The 22,834-nt window shown below is 40.0% G+C and overlaps 1 protein-coding gene across 3 annotated transcripts in view; it reads left to right on the top strand.

The window, feature by feature from the left end:
• corn (microtubule-binding protein cornetto) overlaps positions 1 to 22,834 on the top strand; it is an 86,340-nt gene that overhangs the window by 10,520 nt on the left and 52,986 nt on the right. The window lies entirely within an intron of this gene.

The raw sequence follows: 22,834 nt of genomic DNA, 5'->3' as shown, positions 1-22,834 counted from the left end.
TGAGTGAAACCATGAAACTTCTTACTCGGGACAACAATTTATCGTACCGAGACTCGAGAATCTTCCGAAAACGAATAGGAGTTATAACGATTCGACCAAGACGTTTCGGTGTAAGATGCAGTTGTTTTGCTGTAGCACAATTTAAAACTCGTTCTTTCTAACTGAATGAGACTTCTGGAATTATCTTCTTACAAGAATCCCGCGACTCATAGTTCAGAGCAGCATTAGCTGGTAAGATGACAGCGCAGGGTTTATTAACCACAATTGTGTTATCGTTAAATGTGTAGAAATACGTTTGAATTCAAAATGTTGCTGAACACTTCATGGCACTCAATGTTGTGGTATTCAGTGATAGAGAAAATCCGATTTAACCATCAAATTCTGTAACACATTGCTTTTTTTTCCCACTGTTGATCCAGTCTTGTATGCGTTATCAACGTTTCGACCAAGTCTGCTGGAACGTGTTTTTAATAGATGGATAATTGACGGGCATAGCTGTTAGGCCTAATTTGCAGTCTCTGCAGTTTGAAAACTGTATCGGAAATTGACTTACGTATGTGCAATTTCCGAAGTGTAAGTGCAGCACTTATCGCGTGGATTGGCCTGCAGCTACGAGCAATCGCAGTGCTGAGATTTGATTTTAAATTCAATTTTCTGACTGTGTCATTAACTGGTACCAGTTGATATATTAGTCATATGGAATATACAACTAGAGTTCGTTTAGAAAAATACCACCGTCCATGTACTGCAGCATCGTATTCTTCTAGCCACGAATATGAACGGAGTTAGCTCATAGAGGAATGTTGTAGTCACCTCGGTTACTATTTTAAAATTTTCTGCAGTCGATTATGTGTGAAAGTTTCGTACATATAGCTCTGAATGTTACAAGGTAGCTCAGGCTTATATAATGCTGTATAGCTGTATATATTGAATTAATATCAATTTTATCGTTTGTTCTGAAGTTTCTAGACTGCTTCCCAGCCGGTAACTTAAAAGGTTTGGTTGATCTGCGAAAGCTGACTTAATCATTTTAAAAATTCGGTTCATGTACCTAAAACAACACATTTGCATCACTTGTGTAGCCATATCACCAGTGCTTATTCTGAGAAACATAAGATACCCATAAGTACATTCCTTGGACAGAATGCGGAGATACTTAATGTTAAAGTAGGTGGTACTATGCTTAAAGAGTTGGGGACGTACAAACATTTTCTATATTGGCCCGCTTTTGTCAGTCATCTAAATGCTAACGCTGAAAAAAAGTGGTTCAGAAAGTGTGATTTTCACTAGTATTTGTGTGATTAAAATAGAGAAGTTGAGGTAGGCTGGAGAGGTAGTGTGCAGGAGGAATATATGATGTGATTTGGAGAATTTCTTGATCGGCTGAGCGCTTATTTGCTTCTCAATAATGGCTGTACTTCAAAAAATTAAAACTAAAAAAGTGACAGTGGAACCACGGTTCCGGAGAATTTGACGTAAATACGTCTATACGGAAAGGAAGTTTATATATTGGCTTTATTCTAAATATTTCCTTTATATACATGCTTTACAATTGCGTAAAGTTTGATTAAGACATTGCTTATTTAACTTGAATTAGTTACGCTTAAAATGGGTCTGTGGTAGCTGAATGTAATGTAAAGTAATGTATTTTAATGTAATGTAAGATAAGGTAAGGTAAGGTAATGTAATGTAAGGTAAGGTAATGTGATGTTTTATAGGTAACAACAATGCCGAGTAAACACGACGTTTCCTAGGTTCCACTTTTTCGTTCCCCTTTTTCGTTTCCCTTTTTCGTTCCCCTTTTTTGCCGAATGACTCTTCCTTATAGACGTATTTACGTCAAAACTATTCATTGTCAGGACTTTTTCCATCGTCTGTCTTTAAAACCACGACGTTTCGGAGGCTGGTTCTGTCTCCGTCTTCAGGTGAGAGATACCTACTCTGTTGGATCGCTTAGATAGAGGCAGTCTCTGTCACTGGACAATATAAATCGTGCAAGTCAAACAATTAGTTTAGAATTATGGTTGGGAAATCTCATAGAAAGATATCGCTTCGGTGACAAAGCCGATTAAAGAATATTTTCTATGGAACAAATTTTTTTGGATATACGAGATCGAACTTCATCAGGATAGGTTTAACTTGTGAGTATTTATGGTAGTTTCGGTGATGATTAAGTTTGGGTACCATACCAAGTTCCTTTAAAATCTGTCTACTGCTTGAATAAGATATGATCTTGAAAATAAATCCCAGAAACTACGCAAACAAAAAACCGATGTCTGCAGGACGTCTGGGTAGCTGTCTTAGTCAGCTGCGGCGATGAAGTGCTCTTTCGAGCTACTTATATTTAGGTTTCAGTATTCTGGAGATAAAATATTTGAAGCTCCAAGGAACGCGGTCAATGCCTCGCATCAGGCAGATTCACTAAGCAAGTCCCTCCGTGGACCGAAAACACTTTACTGAAGCAATCTACTCCAATTCTAGAAAATATCCTCACCGAATCCTCGTTAACCACAACACCTGATCTCCACTGTTCCGACAAAGGATCTCAAACCGATTTCTCTCTCGCTCACTTATCGTCCTGACGATGGAGACAAAAAGTACCTCTGAAACGTTGGTATACTCTTGCCAGACTACACAGCGTTACAACCCAGAAGACGTCCATTTTCATGCTCGCCGCCGTGAAAACCTCAAATCTTACACAAAATAACTTATTTGCAATATTTGTCTTCGTTATAAATCCTTTTCTCAGGTAAATGGTATTGTATGAGATGAATAAGATGTTGCCTGGCTGATGAACCATTTTCTTTCCTATCCACCATACCTCGAAGGGGTTACCTCAGTCGCCGTTATCAAGTGTTTAGACAAATGTAAAATTAGACACGATATTGTCTCAGCAGACTGAATCAGAATAGGTCTCCCATTCTGTAAATTCTTTAGCCTCCAAACTAAGTGTCAGAAATGAATTGAACCTGTTTGAAGAATTCATCAATACACTTCGTAGCTCATTTTCTAGTTTGTTCTTGTCATATTTGAAAACCCAAGGTTCAGTCCCACTCGATTCTTCCTGATTTCCTCAAGCCTTTCCGAGCGTTTACGTGTTTATTTTCTTAAAATAAGGCGTGTTTTCGTTTGCCCTAGTAATAACCAGTTTACAGTATACAGTGTCTCCACGTGGAAGCTGGTTTTATGTACGATCTGTGGTTGATTTGGATTGAATGTAGCAATGTTGACGTAGGTTTGTCAGTGCTTCAACATTTCTGTTTCGGTACTCTAATACTTGTTTGCTGGACAGTAAATAATTAATTCGTGGTTGTAAACCAAAACATCGAATAGGTTTACGGCACCGGTGACGCGCTGTTTTGAATTTAAGGACATTCCAAATCCTCCTGACTTAGTAGTTACTATAATTCTACGTATTTTAATACACGGATCGCGCAGGCTACCTTAGCAGCAAGTGTCTGACTTGTATTCGGAATAAATCCAGTCGAATTTATTTAGGGAATCCGATATCCTGTTTGTAGTTTTAGTGGTTTTTTATTTGTCTGTACGAGGTCAGTATCTTGGAATAATGTTACAAGTCACAGCTGCTTTGTATACAAAGTAATTAGTCTCACGTTTAATTTTATGTTACGTAATGTTTGCGGCGTACACGGCGAGGTTAAAACAGTTTACAAGTCAGTCAATAATTTCTTCAGTTGACTCATGTATTATACGATTCAGTCGTACCCAAGGATTGAGAAAAATCCCAAAAATTATCGTTTTGTTGTTATAGTTAAAATGTAGGTTTTAGATATTGTATGTGCATTTTACGACAGTTACTGATATCGGATGAACATTAATACTACACTAATTAGCGTACTACAAAATGATTTACATGATGAATTCATCGCCCTGATGACGGAGGCAATATGACCTCCGAAACGTTGGTAAACATCGACCAGACTACACAGCGCAACAACCCAGAAGACGGAAATCTTCATACTCATCGCCCTGATGACGGAGGCAGTATGACCTCTGAAACGTTGGTAAACATCGACCATACTACACAGCGCAACAACCCAGAAGACAGAAATCTTCATACTCATCGCCCTGATGACGGAGGCAGTATGACCCCTGAAACGTTGGTTAACATCGACCAGACTCCACAGCGCAACAACCCAGAAGACAGAAATCTTCATACTCACCGCCGTGAAAACCTCAAATCTTACACGATTTACAGTAACTTTGTACAAAATAGGCAACAGCAGTTCTGTAGAAGAGTCCCTTTCATTTGTCCTTAGGCTAATATTCCTACCAAAATTCGGTAGATTTAAATATTTTGAAACGACGGTAACAAACCAAAATAACTTTTACTAAGAAACTAAGACCAGATTGAGTTCAGAGAATGTTGGGTAATATTCACTGCAGGGTCTTTTGTCTTCCCGTCTGTTATGTTGAAACGTGAAATTTAAAATTCACGAAGTTCTAATTTTAGGCCTACCCTTTCTTTTGTATGGTTTTGAAACTTGGTCTCTCACACGAAGGGAACGACACAGGCGTAAGGTGTAGGGTGCTGGGTGTTGGAGAACAGTCTACTCACCCGAGTATTTGGATCTGACAGGGATGAAGTGACTGGAGGGTAGAGAAAATCGCACAATGAAGAGCTTCATAATTTGTGTCCTTCGCCAGATGTTATTAAGATGATATAGAGGAGGTGGGCGAGGTATTAACACTCACGAGGAAGAAGAGAAACACGTTCAAAATTTTGGCCGGAAAACCTGAAGAGAAGGTACCACTTGGGGCACCGAATTAAGGATGGGAGGATAATATTAAAATGGATCTTATGGGTGGGTGTAAATTGGACTCATACGGCTGTTGTGAAGTCTGAAAGGAAACTTAGGGGTTTTTAAAAAGCTGAACAGCTTAGAAAAGATTATTTATTAGCTTCTCGAGGACACCTCCGTCAAGTGAACCAGTTAAACAGGGCGGGTACTGAATAAAATACATAATGCACCGGATATCGGAGTTTATGTTTGGTGGAGTCAAGGACATTTTACACCGACCTGTTTGTAAACCGTTCAAAAGTATCATTAAGCATCCCACCCCATTAATTACTCCCAAATTGAAGGTGTTTTTGTAGGCGGTTGACTTTCAAGGCGAACAAAAACAATGTAGTGTCGAGAAAACAGTAGACGCCCTTTGTAACGGAATATGGAAGTTCAAGAAACAGACGTTAACACAGGGACAGGACAACGAGGTTCATGTCGATATAAGGAGAAGAACCGGTAAACGAGTCTGGGTGATAGGCATTTGTCTTCGCCCCCGTCCGTTATCGACCTCACGGTCAGTGTATCGACTGGCAGTGTCGTGTGGATGCAGCTCCAGACAGCAAGTCGCCCACGCACTTGGTCCCCTTGCGATGTGTGTTCCATGCATACCGCCGAGTTAACACGGCATCAGGCCTAATCATGGTCTTGGGATTATGACGTTTTCTGTACAAGCACGGATGAAGTAGCCATTTGAAACAGGACTTTATTTAGATGAGTGTTTAAAGAGATGTGATAATAATTGTGATAGTGAGTAGGTTATTTAAAGTTAGATAAAATGAAAGGGATAAAGTATACGGAAAAAGTTACTTTACTAGAAAATGTTTGTGGTTTGCGTGAAGGTGCGATTTAACGCAAAACCCATGTAAATCTCGTGTAGACAAGTCGCCGAGGGTAGAGTCTGGGAGTTTCCATGACTAGCAGAACGCAGTAAACGGATATCGTGAACCAGATATTACGCCAGGTTGTCGGCCTACAACTTGATTTCCCCCCTTCATTTCAAATAGACAATATGACAAATGCGTTGGACCTGTAAAGCTCTACTAATCACCGACTGTGCACAGTTTATGGGCTTAGTATGATTCTCAGTATAAATACGTATGTTTCCCTAACCAGCATTAACCAATTGATCCTTGAAGTGGTTTTGGTGTGGCAGGAACTGAATGTTCAAATAAACATGTTATAAAAAATTATAACTGCTGAGGTATGGGATACGTGGTTGACGCTGAGGGATTTTGGACATATTATTAAAGATACCAGCTCCTGGAAACGCCCCTTTCAAGGGCTAAAATGCTAATTTATACTTTATATAAGCAATTGGTATATTTTAAGAAACAAAAACGCTAGTATAGTATGTGTTTTTGCAAATGAAGTCTGTCTTCAGTCACGTTCGAACACGGGATCTTTAAATCAGATGCCAATTAACAACAAATAACGGAAAATAAAATGTCTGCTTCCCTCGCAATTCTAGTCTCGCCAGTTCTACACAAATAATACAGTGGTGATGTGGATGATAATACTGATAATTACTTTTCGCTCACTAACGAAAGTTGCTAGACCGCATTTGGTTTACAGACAAACATAATTACACATTCTCTTTCGAATATTACGTTTCATTTCGGATTGCATTGGTGTGAGCTCCGTGCGGAAATTTAGAAAAATATCGTTAAATAATACACAGATGCACAATTGAAATTAGTATTTGTGAGAACCTAGTTCCACGTCTCGGAAAAGTCATTAACATTAATTCATGTTTTTAATTAGGCACAATTGTTGGGATCTTTGTCTTTTTCATGTCTGATACCAAAATTGTTTTTTTGGAAGGCAGAGAAAATCACTGGCGCCGGTGTAGCTCAATCAGTATAGTGGTTGACTATGAACTGGACGACCGGGTTTCGATCCCTGCCAGGGGCAGAGGATTTTTCTTCTAGCCCCTGTGTCCAGACCGGCTTTGGGGCTCACCCAGTCTCCTGTCTAATGGGTACCGGGGTCCTTGCCCGGGGGTAAAGCGCGGCCGGCTGACCACTCACCCCTATCTAGTGGCCGAGGTTAAGAATGAGTAGGAGCTGTACCTCCTCTCCCCCCAAGCGCCCGCATGGTGTATAGCGGCACAGCTTTACTTTTATTTAATTTATTCTTTTAAAAGAGAGAAGCCAAACATGGACGAATGTAAGGAACTTACGACTGTATAGAATGACGCTAATGTACGCTTACATGTTTTGGACTTCGAAATTTTTAAGCGTTTTTTTTATTTGAATATAATGCACCATATCGAGATATTTTCTTGGTAATTAAGTTGGATTGTATAAAAATCTTGGCTCCAGCTATCATGAGCATGCGACAATTTTTAGTGGTTTTCTTCTTACCCAGAAGCGAAGACAGGAAGTGACAAGGTCAGAGTCAGCTGCTGTGGTAAGATTATGCAACCGGTCTCTGTTCGTTTTTGTATTAACATTTAAAACATTGCGTCCTAACCTGACATAACTACATATTTTGTACATGAAATACTAACAAAGAAATGCGTGTCTGTTTACCCTTTTCAGTGATTGTTGTTTGCAGTAAGTGACAAAATACTTGATCCAGATATTCGTGGCAGTTCTTAAAGGCTTTTTGAGCTCAGCAGACCGTGCTATAATAATTCAGAAGACACACTGAAACATTCGTGATCATATTCTGGACCTTGTGCCGAATCCAAGCGTGGAACGGGTAAAGCTGTTACGAAAGGCTAAAGCGAAAAAGATGAGCGTACAGTATGCAGAGTAGTCCTGAAATTTGTGGCCAAACTTTGGGAGCGTGTTCTACTAACTATAAGGATGAAAAATGTCGAAAAGACACAGTTATAGCCCTTAAAATTTGCACATCAGAGAAAGTGTAGTACGAGGTGCGATCGGAAAGTTTCAAGACTGTGTCAATAGCGGGCGAACCGGATGTAGTACGAGCTTCTGCCGCTAGGGGGTGCGGCCTACATTCATAGTGAATCAGTGTGCCAGCCGGCATCATCGAATTAGCATTTGTTTCTTAGTTACGGGCGTTTTGGTAGTGCATTACACCGACCCTCCTGCGATTTCGGAATGGCGTGTGCATCAAATTTTGCCAAAGACTCGCCAAAACGGCTACGGAAACCTATGAAATGCTAAAGCAAGCATTTGGGGAGTCCGCAATGGGTCATGCACAAACTTTTGTGTGGCATTCACGTTTTAAAAATGGCCGAACCTCTGTCGATGATGACGAGCGTTATGGGCGACCATCTTCGAGCACAACGCCCGAAAATGTTACTAAGATTCGGCAGGCCATTCATGAAGATCGACGTCGTACCATCAACGACTTGTGCGACATTGTTGGGATAGGCTATGGGACCTGTCAGCTGATTCTAAAGGAAGAACTCCACATGCGACGCATCGCAGCCAAGTTTGTGCCAAGGCTCCTGTCTGAGGACCAGAAGCAGAATCGACTTCTCGTTTGTCAGGAGCTCAAAGATCTTGCAAGAACCGACCCCAACTTTCTTTCTAAGCTCCGTGTGACTTCTTCCTCTTCCCAAAGATGAAAATTCAGCTAAAGGGAAGGAGATTTGAGACGATAGAAGAGATTCAGGCAGAATCGCAGATGGTGCTTGACAGGCTGACAAAGAAAGATTTCCAGGGATGCTTCCAGGCTTGGCAGCGGCGCTGGGATCGTTATGTTCACTCCCAGGGGAACTACTTCGAGGGTGATGGATGAATTTAATACCTGAGATAAGTGTACGGGTTTTTATACGCGCAGTCTGGAAACCTTTCGATCGCACCTCGTACGTGACCTCCTTGAGCAATGACACACTCCTCGTAGTGTCGCCACATGTACTGTCGAAGACGTAAACACATCCCCATTAGACGACAGCAGAAAGCGATAACAGTAATAGTACTAGTGTTCACGTGGTACCGAGATAATGAATCATCATTATTTGAACGCTGAGGTGGCAGAAATAAAGTGACTTATTTGCAGACGTGAATAAATTTCAGATATGATAATAATTAAAAAGTCGTGTATGATCTTAAGCTTTTACGGCGTCTAAGTATAATGAATTATTTTCTGGCTACAAACCATATAAGGTAATTTAATGGAGAAAATACCAGTGTTTCGACAACCACCTTCGTGTTCGTCCTCAGGGTATCCTGGTAGCCCAAGAAGAGTTCGTTGTAATTAAAAAGTCACTTTGACTACTTTATCTTATGTACAGATTTGAAGGGTTAGAACTCGGACGGGAATAATTTCCGAACCTGTGTCTTTTTGACCTCTTTTATCCTTACAGTTGGTAGAACACGCTCCCAAAGTTTGGCCAGACATTTAAGGACGACTCTGTGTTCTTCTAAATCAGTTTGCCTCCAGCGATAATCCGCAAATACTCTTACTAGGTAAAACAGTGTTATCCGTATGAAAGTAAATGCCCTTAAATTTCTGTATTTGATGCCATTGATGTTTTACTGTTACAGAAGGCCATAAAATGGGAGAACCATACGCTGGAGCTTATAATTTTATCTGATTTTCTGTAATTAGTCCCAGCGGTGCAAACCAGCCCTCTGCGTCTTGATTGGCTTATAAACTGATGGCTTGGTTGCGTGCTTTTGTTTTGTTAAACATACATTTTTCTTGATAAAATTATCTCGGGCTGTCAGCCGTGTCGGTTGGGAGAAATCGACGTCGATTTTTAACTGAGTGACAGCCGATAGCTGAGAAGATTTTATTAAAGTCAGTCGCTTCGAAAGCTTCAGATTACATGTTTTGCTTCAGCTAAAAATTTTGTAGCTGTTTTAAGCTCAGCGGCATCGTAGTCACAGTAACATTGAATTCTATATCAAGGAAGGCTGGCTCTTGCGGACGTGGTAATTGGCATTCTGGTTCCATAAAAAACTTGGAAATCCTTGACGTAGTGAGGAACAGTTAGCTTTTCAACAAGGACTCTTTTGCATGGAGTCAGGCTTTAAGTGATGCTTTATGTTTTGAAAAATATTGAAAATGACTTATAAATATGTTAGTATTCGATAAGAAAGAGGTAAAACATTTGTTTGGAGGTAGCTAGATAACGAGGAATCTTGTGATTTATAATCTTCCCATCGCATCGTTCGGATATCTAAGTATTGGTGATGACAATGGGCTGGGCATGTAGATGTACGTACAAAGGCTACATTTTGTAAAACGTCTTTGAAAGCAGACAATAAGACGTAGGTTTGTTGAAAATGTTAAAGTGACTTCAAATATATAAGTTATGGTGATGCTAATTGAATTGAATTGGCTGAGGTGGGATTTAATATTAACAGTACTGACTGAATCCTTGATTTTAATGCCAGTCAGTCTGTCAGTGTCCCCGTGTTTCTTTCAAAGCTGTTTATGGAGAAAGAAAATGGTTTCTTTTCGTTGTCAGTCTTTCTTATCTGTGTGCCCATTATCATGGATGGGGTTGTTAGTCGACTGATAATGCAAGTTTTGTATTTCAGTTCTGTTAGCCTACCATAGTACTTTATTATCTTATTATTTTTAGTTTCCCAAGTCACTTTTAGGATTTGTATGGCTGAAGAATAAAATTACATCCTTCTTTCGAAACAACTTTTGTTACTGTGAGCCGAAACGTCGCCTGGCTTGGGATCGTTGTCCTCAGGAGTTGATCCTGATCCCGGGATTGGTTCTTAGCTGCCACTGACATCATGACGTCACTGATTTCGTCATGATTGTGGGGTGTGAGAGTATAAGCCACATCTGTTACTAAATTTCAGCTGAATAAGCCCACTGGACCTTAGCGGCGTAACTTCGCAAAAAGGTCGGCTGGCAGCCCTCCGTCCCATACCTCGACCAACACATTTCACGCAAACAAACGAGATTTCTTTCTCCCCTGGTCTGAACCTTGACAGTTGGCCTCCACAGTGTTTGTGACAGGGCAATGAACGGGGTCAGGTGTAGGAAATATGTATTTTAAAAATGTGGCTGGACCTTACACTATACAAATGTCTGTATTAAACCCACCCCTTGTCGGCTGTCTGCGACTGCTTATTCAACATATTCACAACTACCCTCCATATCTGAAGGCCTTCTCCTCCATCCGCAACCTGAGGACGCGCCATGCCATGGTAACAAGGGACCCACCTGACATGGATACATTTCCTCTTGGGAAGCTGATAGTTAATCAGCTGATCAAGAAATTACCCGCCTTTTATAGAACCGAAATTCTCGTTACCGTTTTCAAGAGCTCGCAACTGGTTCATATTTTGTGACAGATGAACATTTATCCACGCCCTCTTAACCTTTTTCTTTAAGCCCATTTTAATATTATCCTTTCATCTAGGACGAGGCTGCACTGTCTCTACCGTTCAGCTGTTCCGATTAAAATTATCTGATCATTTCTCTTCTCTACAATACGTGCTGCATGTCCCATTTGATTATGCCCCTTGTTTGATCACTGTAGTAACATCTGGTGAAGAATACAAATCACGAAACTCCTTATGATGTAACTTCTGTGGCGCCGCTAAGATAGAATCATTGCAGCTGTGAACAGAAAAACACCGGTGTTAGATTGGACAGTCTCCTGTACAGAGAGCTTAATTAACGAATGATTATGCAGCTTTCTCCAGTTCCCTGTTGCTTCCTTCTTCCTAGACTCTAATATTCTCCCCAGCATCTTGTTCTGGAACACCGTCACGCCTCTGTTAGATTTGAGGTTTCCACGGCGGTGGAAGAAATGGATTGTGTTCTTCTGGGTTGTGTAGTCGTGTTTCGTTATTAACTCGCTGCAAGACTACAGGGCGACACAACCGAAAAAAAAATCACTACCTATCCTCAATCTACAGGCATACCTCGTTTTATTGCGCTTCGCAGATATTGCGTTTTTTTACAAATTGAAGGTTTGTGGCAACCCTGCGTCGAGCAAGTCTATCGGCGCCATTTTTCCAACAGCATGTGCTCACTTCGTGTCTTTGTGTCACATTTTTTAGCAATAAAGTATTTTTTAATTAAGGTATGCACATTGTTTTTTTTAGACATAATGCTATTGCCAACTTAATAGACTACAGTATAGTGTAAACATAACTTTTATATGCACTGGGAAACCAAGAAATTCGTATGACTCGCTTTATTGCGGTGGATTGGAACCTAACCCGCAATATCTTCGAGGTATGTCTGTATATTTTTCCCTTAGGCCTGATGTGAGAGACCCCACGCGGAAAATTATTGGAACATTTACATTTTTAGATATTTGTCGGGAAGACAGATTCTGAATTGAATGACAATAAACATTTCCCGAATATAATATATTTGAGGTTTTGATGTGTCATTTTAAATGTGTGTTGGAGTTCGCCTTTTGCTACTCGAAGTTCACAGTTAATGTAAAGGCATCTGAACAAAATAAAAATATAACCGTTTAACCAGATGGATTTTGCATGGTACAGTCTTAAGAGCTATATTTGTGGTGGGAACAAAAAGTAGTCTAGGTCTTTACATAACCGATTTGTTTATGGGGAACCCGTCTAACAAACACAGCTGTCCGCCTGATCGACGTCTTAATTCTAGTTCAATGAAGCTTTGTAGAAACGCAATGAAGAGACACGCTCCAATTAATCTTTGAATCACATGTCACATCGTGTCGCTTCCTACAGTGAAGATCGGCGGATCGAATCCAGTAGACTGCTGTCGTACTGACGGAATGAGGTTACTTTGATTTACTCAAGTCAGTTAATGCAGATTCCAGCAGTGTAGAGTTAAGATTTCTGTTTTCTGGGTTGTTGCGCTGTGTAGTCTGGTCGATGTTTACCAACGTTTCAGAGGTCATACTGCCTCCGTCATCAGGGCGATGAGTATGAAGATTTCTGTCTTCTGGGTTGTTGCGCTGTGTAGTCTGGTCGATGTTAACCAACGTTTCGGAGGTCATACTGCCTCCGTCATCAGGGCGATGAGTATGAAGATTTCTATCTTCTGGGTTGTTGCGCTGTGTAGTCTGGTCGATGTTAACTAACGTTTCAGAGGTCATACTGCCTCCATCATCAGGACGATTCTTAGTATGAAGATTTCTGTCTTCTGGGTTGTTGCGGTGTGTAGTAGTCTGGTCGATGTTAACCAACGTTTCAGAGGTCATACTGCCTCCGTCATCAGGGTAGTATGACCTCTGAAACGTTGGTTAACAACGACTAGACTACACAGCGCAACAACCCAGAAGACAGAAATCTTCATACTCACCGCTGTGAAAACCTCAAATCTTATACAGTATAGAGTTATTCCACGCCGGTTTTTGCTACTTCGTGGAGGGGGAATTGTCGAAGATTGAATAGGCGTTAGTTAGAAGTAATACTAAAAAAAAAACTGAACGTCGCGGTTGAATGATTAGCACTCCTGCTTCTAATTCGGGAGGTCCCGGTTTCAAATATTGGCTCAGGGGACCGTTAAGGAGAGCGAGGTCGTTCGTGAGCCCTCGTTCTCTAATGCCAAATGCTGGACCAGCACCATAAAGAAGGCCACGATCTCTCTTCTCCACTTCACCGTTTTAATTATTCATAATCATCCAAAGCACCGACGCTGTATGATAAGGCGTCGCGAAATAATTCGAAAATTAATTAATATATTACAATTTGTTCCATTAATCAAGCACTTAATCACTTATAATTTTATGTAATTATTTTATCGAATAATATTTTCGGTTTTATGAGAGTACGTTTAATTTTTCTGCTTAAAATTTACCGTAAATTTTTGAATTTTGTGCATGTCAATTCTAGCTTCGTAGTTAGGTCTCTAGGTGCCTCTACTTCAATTAAACTGTTAGACTTTCAGTAGGTTTCCTGAACTGATTGTCACATCATTGTTCAGGGCAATGAATAAAATGCAAATATACATCCAAGCACCGAGCGGAGTTCAAACCGCTGTATCAATGTTCGAGAAATCCAAAACCTTACGCACCTAAGACCTCCGACTGGCTGCATTGTACGTAAATGTACGCATGTCGTAATAATTCTTTCGCGTTTGCCATAACTTGACCCTCGACATCTATGAATGGCGTTAGAATGTCAGAGTTTTCAGGGCAAATGTTTGCGTGGGCAAGGTGTCTCTGGCTGTGTGACGTCATCATGGAGGATTCTCCAACGTTGTTGCGCACATTCCGAAGTAACCGTGGCAACCAAGGTAGCCTACGGGTTCGCCATCAAATCATTTCCGCGTGCATAAACGCATTTAGGTCTTCGTGTAAAGTGTACGTTAGTGTTGTCCAATTGTTATCGAAATTGAAATATGATAACTTTTAATCCCTGTGATACGTGGCTGTTCCAAGTACATGTTCAATCTGTTATTTAATACTGCTTTTCTGGTTTCGTTTTTTCGTAAGTATTGTAGGTGTTGAAAATGTTGCCCACAATGGAAATACAGCTATCAAATCCGTTTATAAACCCTATTTTTGGTCTGATTTCCTTATTTGTGAGTTAGAATAGGCTCACAGCGCGGGTACGCATCACAAGAGCTTTCGAACAAACTAACGCATTCTTATCAAACACCTCTTTCTTATTCATAGGCAAGTACTTACATTTCAGGAGACATTTATCAATCTTATACTCTTGGTAAACTTTGTAATATATTCTACTCACATGTTTGGATGTAGCATTTTAACTTCTAATTGCAAAACGTGTTCATCATAGCAACTTAAATGCTTGTCAGATTTATTTCTAACTTCGACCCGGGCTAAAACCCGAGTCAGATGTATTCCAAGTGCGTCGTTTAATGTAACACTGTGCCAACCCTCAAAAGGAGCTAACACATGTTACTGACGAAGAGGACAAATACATCGTGTGTTTTTCGACGGTGGTATTATATCCTTTAAAGGCGAAACAATGACAGAATACATAACAGAGAAAGACGGATAGAATAAATAAGAACTGGAAACTGTACAGTACACTGTTAAAACCAGTTAAACCAAAACCCACTCTCGGGCCATTTAAATCCAGCCTTCTTAATCCAGTGTCACTCGATCGTGCTAATTGGTTGCTTCTCAAGTGATCCCTCCATAAAAATCCACAAGAAACAATGACCACGCCATTTGTTATAATTTACACTGCATATACTATTATGAATTTACACTATTACCAAATCTACTGTTAACCCGCAACCTGCAGGACGGAGTCGGAACTACATGGCGTGAAATCGAAAATGTTACATAATAATATTAAAAGATATGAAACCATCAGAATAATATTCGGGAAGTTCTACAAAATTCTGTTTTTGTCGTAAAAATGTTGGGCGCAATGGCGACCAGGCGCCGGGATTTACGTAGGACTGGCTGTTAAGTAGTTTCAGCTACTGACAGCATCGTTAAATAAACCACAATAAGACACGTTCTTTGTGCAAGACATGCAACAGCTCCCTAAAAACAAGCCGGAAGTTTCTATTTAATGACGAGCTAAGTGTTTAATGTTTTTGCTTTGTCTGAAGGGCTGCAAGAGATTCTCAACCTCCTGTAGCCTCTGGAGTGACTCAGACCGGCAGATCACTTCACATTTAAGGGGCGATGAAGGCCTTCTCGAAGCTCTTGACCGAGTAAATGAATCGGCAGAGTGTTTCCCGAGATTGGAAGGTTTCCATGAATATTGTTACTCCTACCTCACGAGATGACAGTTTTTAACAACTTGATATTGACACCAAATAGCCGTGGGCGACAGCAGACCTTTTTAATTTGCGTTAATAGAACTCTCGAGGTCGCAACCTACATCTGTTAAAATGACTGGTTATCAGAAGAGCATGTATTTATGCATGCATAATATGTGTACGCGTGCATGTACAGGCATACCTCGGATATATTGCGGGCTCGGTTCCAGACCACCGCAATAAAGCGAGTCACGAATTTTTTGGTTTCCTAGTGCATATAAAAGTTATGTTTACATTATACTGTAGTCTATTAAGTGTGCAATAGCGTTATGTCTAAAAAACATTGCGAGAATTACCAAAATGTGACACAAGACACGAAGTGAGCTCATGCTGTTGGAAAAATGGCGTCGATAGACTTGCTCGACTCAGGGTTGCCACAAACCTTCGATTTGTAATAAAAAAAACCCCGCAATATCTGCGAAGCGCAATAAAACGAGGTATGCCTGTATGTGTAAGTGGTAATAACATCTCCACGGACTGCCATCGTCCAGCTACAAAATGTGGCTACGGAATTAGCGTCCTTATGAATGACATCAAAACGGAAATTGACAACTAGAGGATTAATGCCCTGTAATGTCATAATCAGTACAGTTTCTGAAACGTCTCAGTTTTCATGAAACATTTTCTGGAGTGATAGAATTTGACTGTCGTACTTGATTGAAGCATGTGATTGAACTGAAATATAGTTTTATTATTGTGTACATGGATTAATGCTTCATCAACATACCGAGAATCTTATTCAGTCTGGCTGTATAAATGAGTGTGTAAGCAAACCTCAGATTCGCCGTAATAGAAATGTACTGTCATGATTGTCGACGTTGCGTCAGATAGTATGCAGCTTGTGATTTGAGGTTTTCATGGCGGTGGATACCATCGTTTCGGAGAAATGTAGAGTCTCCATCTTCGGGGCTGAAGTATCCAGATTAAACACAAACTATCTGAGCAGTTTCAAATATTTATTTAAGAAAGTCTAAAGGGCATTCAGAAATAGAACCTACACCCCTAAAACCAGAACTTCAAAAAATGTTTATTGCTTGTGGGAGAAATGACGCAATTCCGAAAGCGGCAACTCGGAGCACTGTTGACTTGGCAGTAAATCGGCGACTCGACCCGAGACGGCGTCTTATGTGCTCGAGTTCAGTTTCACAAAATATATCATCAATATTCAGTAGTGGTTTTGGAGGAAGTTCCATAAAAACTTTCCATTCGGTTTATTTTACTCGGACTGAGTCGCCATTTTACTAAAATGTCGACAATGTGAAGAAGAAATCGTGGGATGACAGTTGAGCTGAATATTTGCACTCTTACATGTTCTGAATAAAATAAAGCAAACTCTCTACTCTAATAGATACACAAAAGCTAAACTGCCTTTACCTTTTTAAGTAGCAGCGGTAGTTTTCGTATGCTACTACAGCCTTTTTTTTCAGACCGTGTATAATCGAATCCGCGTTGAAGGTAGTTTTACTGCATATATCAGTTCTCTGCCCATGACTCCGTCAAATTAATCATGTACAGCCCACTGTTGTCTGTAGTTTTAGCCCGGTATTTAAGACAAAATTACGCCATTTCTTCAATAAAATCTTCTCGAGCAATCAGCCGCGTTAACTGGTTACCGTAGTAAACCGACATTTCGGGAACCAACCCTGATGATGGGAACAGAGTTAGTTCCCGAAACGTCGGTTTACTACGGTAACCAGTTAACGCGGCTGATTGCCCGAGAAGATTTTATTGATTGTACTCGCCGCGAAAGTCTCTAATCCTATACAGCATTTCTTCTTTGGCATTTCACATGTATTTCTGTTCATTTATACTCTAAATTAACAGAAATACATGTAAGAGGTTACACTCTAAATTTTAGAGTGTCACCTCTTATCGACATTAATAAACTCTTGCATATGTTCCTCAGATACGCCTTGTCAAGCTTCACGTCCCCAACTTTACCAAATCCACTCTGGTACTTGAAATGCTGTTGAATGTCTGCCCCAGATAAATGAATTGAATATGTTTGCTGTGTGGAGATGGATCTCAGTTATGTTAGGATTTGAAGTTCTCACTGCGGTGAGTGCGAACATGGCTGTGTTCTGGGTTGTAACCTTCTACCAGACTACACGACACTACAACCCAGAGGACGGCCATGTTCGTACTTCAGTTAACGCCCAAATTATGAAGCTCCGGTATAATTGTACCAGCTCAGGGTCCTGTGACTTCCCTTAGAATTGGAATGAAATTGTGGATGTGTGTGTGTGTGTCTTAGTTAAGTGTTAGGAATTGGACTTCTTCCAGTTTGCCGTCAAACAGATTCTTCTGTGGACTTCTTATTAATCACTGCAGCAGAAGTGGTGCTACAGATGGCACAGTTGGGTTCTTTGTTACAGGCAAGGTGTACAGAGATTTATGTTTCCCACGAAGGATTTAGGGCTGCTAATCTGAAATGTACCTTCATACGAGTTGCGATCAGAAAGTTTCAAGACTGTGTCAATAGACGGCGAACCGGATGTAGTACGAGCTTCTGCCGCTAAGGGGTTGGGCCTACATTCATAGTGAATCAGTGTGCCAGCCGGCATCATCGAATTAGCATTTGTTTCTTAGTTACGGGCGTTTTGGTAGTGCATTACACCGACCCTCCTGCGATTTCGGAATGGCGTGTGCATCAAATTTTGCCAAAGACTCGCCAAAACGGCTACGGAAACCTATGAAATGCTAAAGCAAGCATTTGGGGAGTCCGCAATGGGTCGTGCACAAACTTTTGTGTGGCATTCACGTTTTAAAAATGGCCGAACCTCTGTCGATGATGACGAGCGTTCTGGACGACCATCTTCGAGCACAACGCCCGAAAATGTTACTAAGATTCGGCAGGCCATTCACGAAGATCGACGTCGTACCATCAACGACTTGTGCGACATTGTTGGGATAGGCTATGGGACCTGTCAGCTGATTCTAAAGGAAGAACTCCACATGCGACGCATCATGACAACGCGCCAGCGCACACCGCCCTCAAAGTTCGGCAGTTTTTGGCCTCAAACACCATGGCCGTCATCCCGCACCCTCCTTATTCGCCGGATTTAGCTCCGTGTGACTTCTTCCTCTTCCCAAAGATGAAAATTCAGCTAAAGGGAAGGAGATTTGAGACGATAGAAGAGATTCAGGCAGAATCGCAGATGGTGCTTGACAGGCTGACAAAGAAAGATTTCCAGGGATGCTTCCAGGCTTGGCAGCGGCGCTGGGATCGTTGTGTTCACTCCCAGGGGAACTACTTCGAGGGTGATGGATGAATTTAATACCTGAGATAAGTGTACGGGTTTTTATACGCGCTGTCTGGAAACTTTCTGATCGCACCTCGTATGTGCAATTCGAGTGAGCCCCTTATTCGGGTTATACAATATTTTCAATCGTACAGATGTTCGAATTTCGATCTGATTCAGGTTTAGTAGAACTGAGGGCCACTGTTTCATATTCTGTGAACATCACCTCTTCGGTGCTCTGATGTTATAATGGCATCATGTTTAACCAGACTCTGTCTAGCCACATAAAGAGCTTTTACAGAATGAATATCTGAGCAATTTACAGGTAGCGTTTCATTTCCTGTGTTTGTTCGAGTGTAGACACGCACCCTGCATGATCACCTTCATTACACCGATAGGTCTCACTATTCTGCTCTGTAGTTTCCTTTCTTTACTGAAACTGTGAGTTTCAAACGTTTTCTTAGAATCCCTTGTCCTTTTTCCAGTGTGTCCAGCACTGAATGTTAATTTGTTTGTTTATTTTACTAATGTTTCTCTTGACCGGAAAGCCAATCTTAGTGTTACTGAGTTAAGGACTCGGGTTACTGAAAACATCTCAACGTTTTTGACCTCATACATGTAAACGTGGAAGGATACAAGAGAATCAATAAGTTATTAAATTAGAGATTATTGTTTCACTTTCTAATTTCGATATTTTCGACGTCTAGTCGAGGAATCAGTCTTAACATCGTGAAATTACAGGTTTTTACGGAGGCTAATACGAAGATGGCCGTCTGCTGGTTTGTTGCGCCGTTTTTTTAAACGTTTCAGAGGTGCTTCTTGTCGCCATCATCAGAGCCTCAACAGGCACCTCTGAAACGTCGGCAAACTTCTACAACAACCCAGAAGACAGCTATAATCATTCTTTAACCTCGCCGTTCTCGACAGCATTATCTAGTCTGTAGGGTTACAAGAACACAAGATCTCCATAAGAACACGTGTCTCTCTTGGCGAACAGCCACGTATCTCACAGGTTTAAATAGAAGGCGTACTCTTTCGCTGACATAATATTATAGGAACTTTCTTGGGGAGATGGCATCAACATCCAGGATGAATACCTGATTCATTGAACCAAATACTTCCCCACATCGGAGGTGATGCTGGAGGACGGAATCTAAAAGTGAATTTCACAAAAAATCTCTCTACATTCTGATGTGCTAGAGCTCCACGTGGAGTTTGTTTACGAGACGTTACTGGCTTCCTGTCATTCTAGACTATGATTGCTTTACTATAAAATGTGTGAATACACGCTTATAGAAAGTAAATGAAATAATGAAGTATTTTCATGCAACAAGAAACACTTTCCAGCACGTACAGTCCAACGCGCATAGGCCTAAATTTATCTCGTACTATATCGTAAGTAGCTAGAAGCTGGCTTTCCACCGAGGAGGTCCGGGTTCAATATAGGGTGACTTCTAGTGAGATTACTGATGGATGAAATGACACTGGAACAGGTTTTTCTCCGAGCTCTACTGTGTTCGCCTGCTAATCATCATTCTAAAATTTCTCTGTACTCTTCCATCATCGCCGTCTGAGGTATGCGATAACACTGACCGCGTACCACTTTATTATACCCTCGGTCGTGATATATGAGTTTCATTTTTAATCCTGCGGTTAGCCAGTAAAGGTAGTTTTGTTTATCTAACATAAATGCCAATACTTATATATATATATATATATAAGTAACAGTTGGCAATAAAAACTAATTTTTATTGACCGTGGACTGCTGTAAACACATCTGTCGACATTATAAACGGAATTGTTGTACATCTATTTACAATTAGAATACGGTTTACTTCTTCAAGAGACAGGATGCACATCCTAGCATTTATTTCTACCAACAACCGGTACATGAATGCAGATATTTGGCTTCAGTGTTGCTGTAACCTGTCTTCGTTCAATGCACTTCAAGAAAGTGGCACAGTGCGAGTACTACATGTCATGTCAACAAGTTTGTTCAGGTAAAACTGTGTTTTGAGTGCAAACTATGCACTGTACATGGAAAATTAATTACCTCGATTACGGGGGGAGGGGGAGAATCTTCCTGTGCGTTTTAATTCAGAAATGTCTGTTAGATCTGCATAGTTGTTTTGAATCATGTTCTCTGCAGACGAAATTTAATTAGAATAATGAGGGACACTTTTGGGAAGGCTGTTATTTTGTAATATTTACAATTGTTATACTTGTTCAATTTTTATCAGTCTAATCACAATAAAATATTATTATTAAATATTAAAATATTACAATTAACATTTAAATATTTAAAATATATTAAAATGATGCATCATATATTTTAAATATTTAAATGTTAATTGTAATAATATTTTAATATTTAATAATAATATTTTATTGTGATTAGACTGATAAAAATTGAACAAGTATATATTCAACACAATATGACGCAACATTATCATCTTACAATTGTTATATTAAACTTTGTCCATTTTTTCCGTCGTCTGAATTATAAAATTACGTTTTGGAAGCTGGATTTTGCTTCCGACTTCGGGTAGATAAAAGGGGGAAAAGAACAGAAAACCTGTCTAACCTCTTGGTTTAGCTAGCCTCAGACCTGGACAACTACAATACTAAAATACCCCGACAATGATAATGACAATCGTCCGCGGTGGTAACTCATAAACAAATGCTATATAGATGGGTATTCAACCAATCTCGAAACGTTGGCGGAAGAAATGGTTCATTCACCCACCTGACGCGGCTTGTTTCCCGAGAGTCTTTCATCAATCTGTAAAAGACTGCCAACGCACCAACGGCAAGAACTTTCAGATTTCTGTTGTTATTTTGTGTTTTAATATCCACATAAGTCACCCGTCGTGTATAAGTATTAGGCGTTTAGAACGTAAATAAGTTAGCTAGCCTACAAATATGAAATAGATAAAATAGCTGATGACTGCACAGACTCGCAGTTAAACTGCTTTCCAAAAACATCTTTAACAGACACTAACCCCATATTAAGTTGCCAGGTTATCGATATTTCATACTGTTCTATACTCGGTGCACGATAAATCTGGAGTGAAATTAGTTTTGCCCTGTATGTTTGCCTTTTTATGAAATGATACTTTACCGATTTCTTTTGGTGTTCGTAGGTTTACAATTACACCTTCTCATTTCTTAAAATAAACAGTAAAATTTATGGGACTGGTATTATTGCTCATTGTCTTAATTGGTTTGAGTAGGTCTTTGGTGTTTATCCCGCCGTTGTGAACAGAAAGGACCTCTCAAAGTGCTTACATACGATTACGTCTTTATTACACTTCATGGATCCATATGTTAGTTCGCAATAATAAGTTATAATAATAAATACATAAAATAATACACATTATATAATTCATACTATTTTAAAGTTTTCACATAATATAAACAAAGGGTTTACATAAAGCAGTTATATGTTAACAAATAAATCCACCTATTACATGCAGTATATAAATTATACTACTCATTTATATTATATTAATACAAGAAAAAATTAATGAACATTGACTTATTTGTAGACATTAGAAATTCATCAACAGAGTAAAATAAGTGTAATTAAATATTTTTATAATGTTAATAGTTGTGGACGTTAGTTACATTGGTGTTGAGAAATCAGCGAAGTTGCTTCTTAAAGGGGCCGTTAATGAGACCATCTTGAGAAAATTTCACCCAAGAGGAAATTCAGTGTCGTGGGAAATGGCTACACTTTCGTAAGGATTATAATATTTGAGCTTTGACATATTAACTAGAATGAATAACATAATTCAACGATTTAGATTTCACAGTAATTAGAAATGAAGTAGACTTTTGAGGCTGAAATCTGCATGTTAATTATGCGAGTTACTTTTCGTAAGTGCCGCCTCGGTTCACACATAATCCGTGGGAAATGGCGGATTACCTTCCCGTGCCCTTTTTCCTGGTAGACTTGATGAGGTTAGGTACTCTGAAATTAGCAGTAGTTACTGTTTCCTTAATTACAATTCCAGTGAAAACACTTTTATTGTTATTGACAGTAAAAATGAACTCATTGTATTACACTGCTTAAGTGTGGTTGCAGGCAGAGTTCTAAAACAGGAAGCAAAGTAGCAAAGTGAATATTAGTCTACCGAGTTCCATCTT

Source organism: Zootermopsis nevadensis, unplaced genomic scaffold (assembly GCF_977971745.1).
Source record: "Zootermopsis nevadensis isolate Lab colony 2312 unplaced genomic scaffold, Znev_1.0 Znev_ptg000019l, whole genome shotgun sequence".
Taxonomy (NCBI): Eukaryota; Metazoa; Arthropoda; class Insecta; order Blattodea; family Termopsidae; genus Zootermopsis; species Zootermopsis nevadensis.
This window is presented reverse-complemented; position numbering and strand designations above follow the sequence as displayed.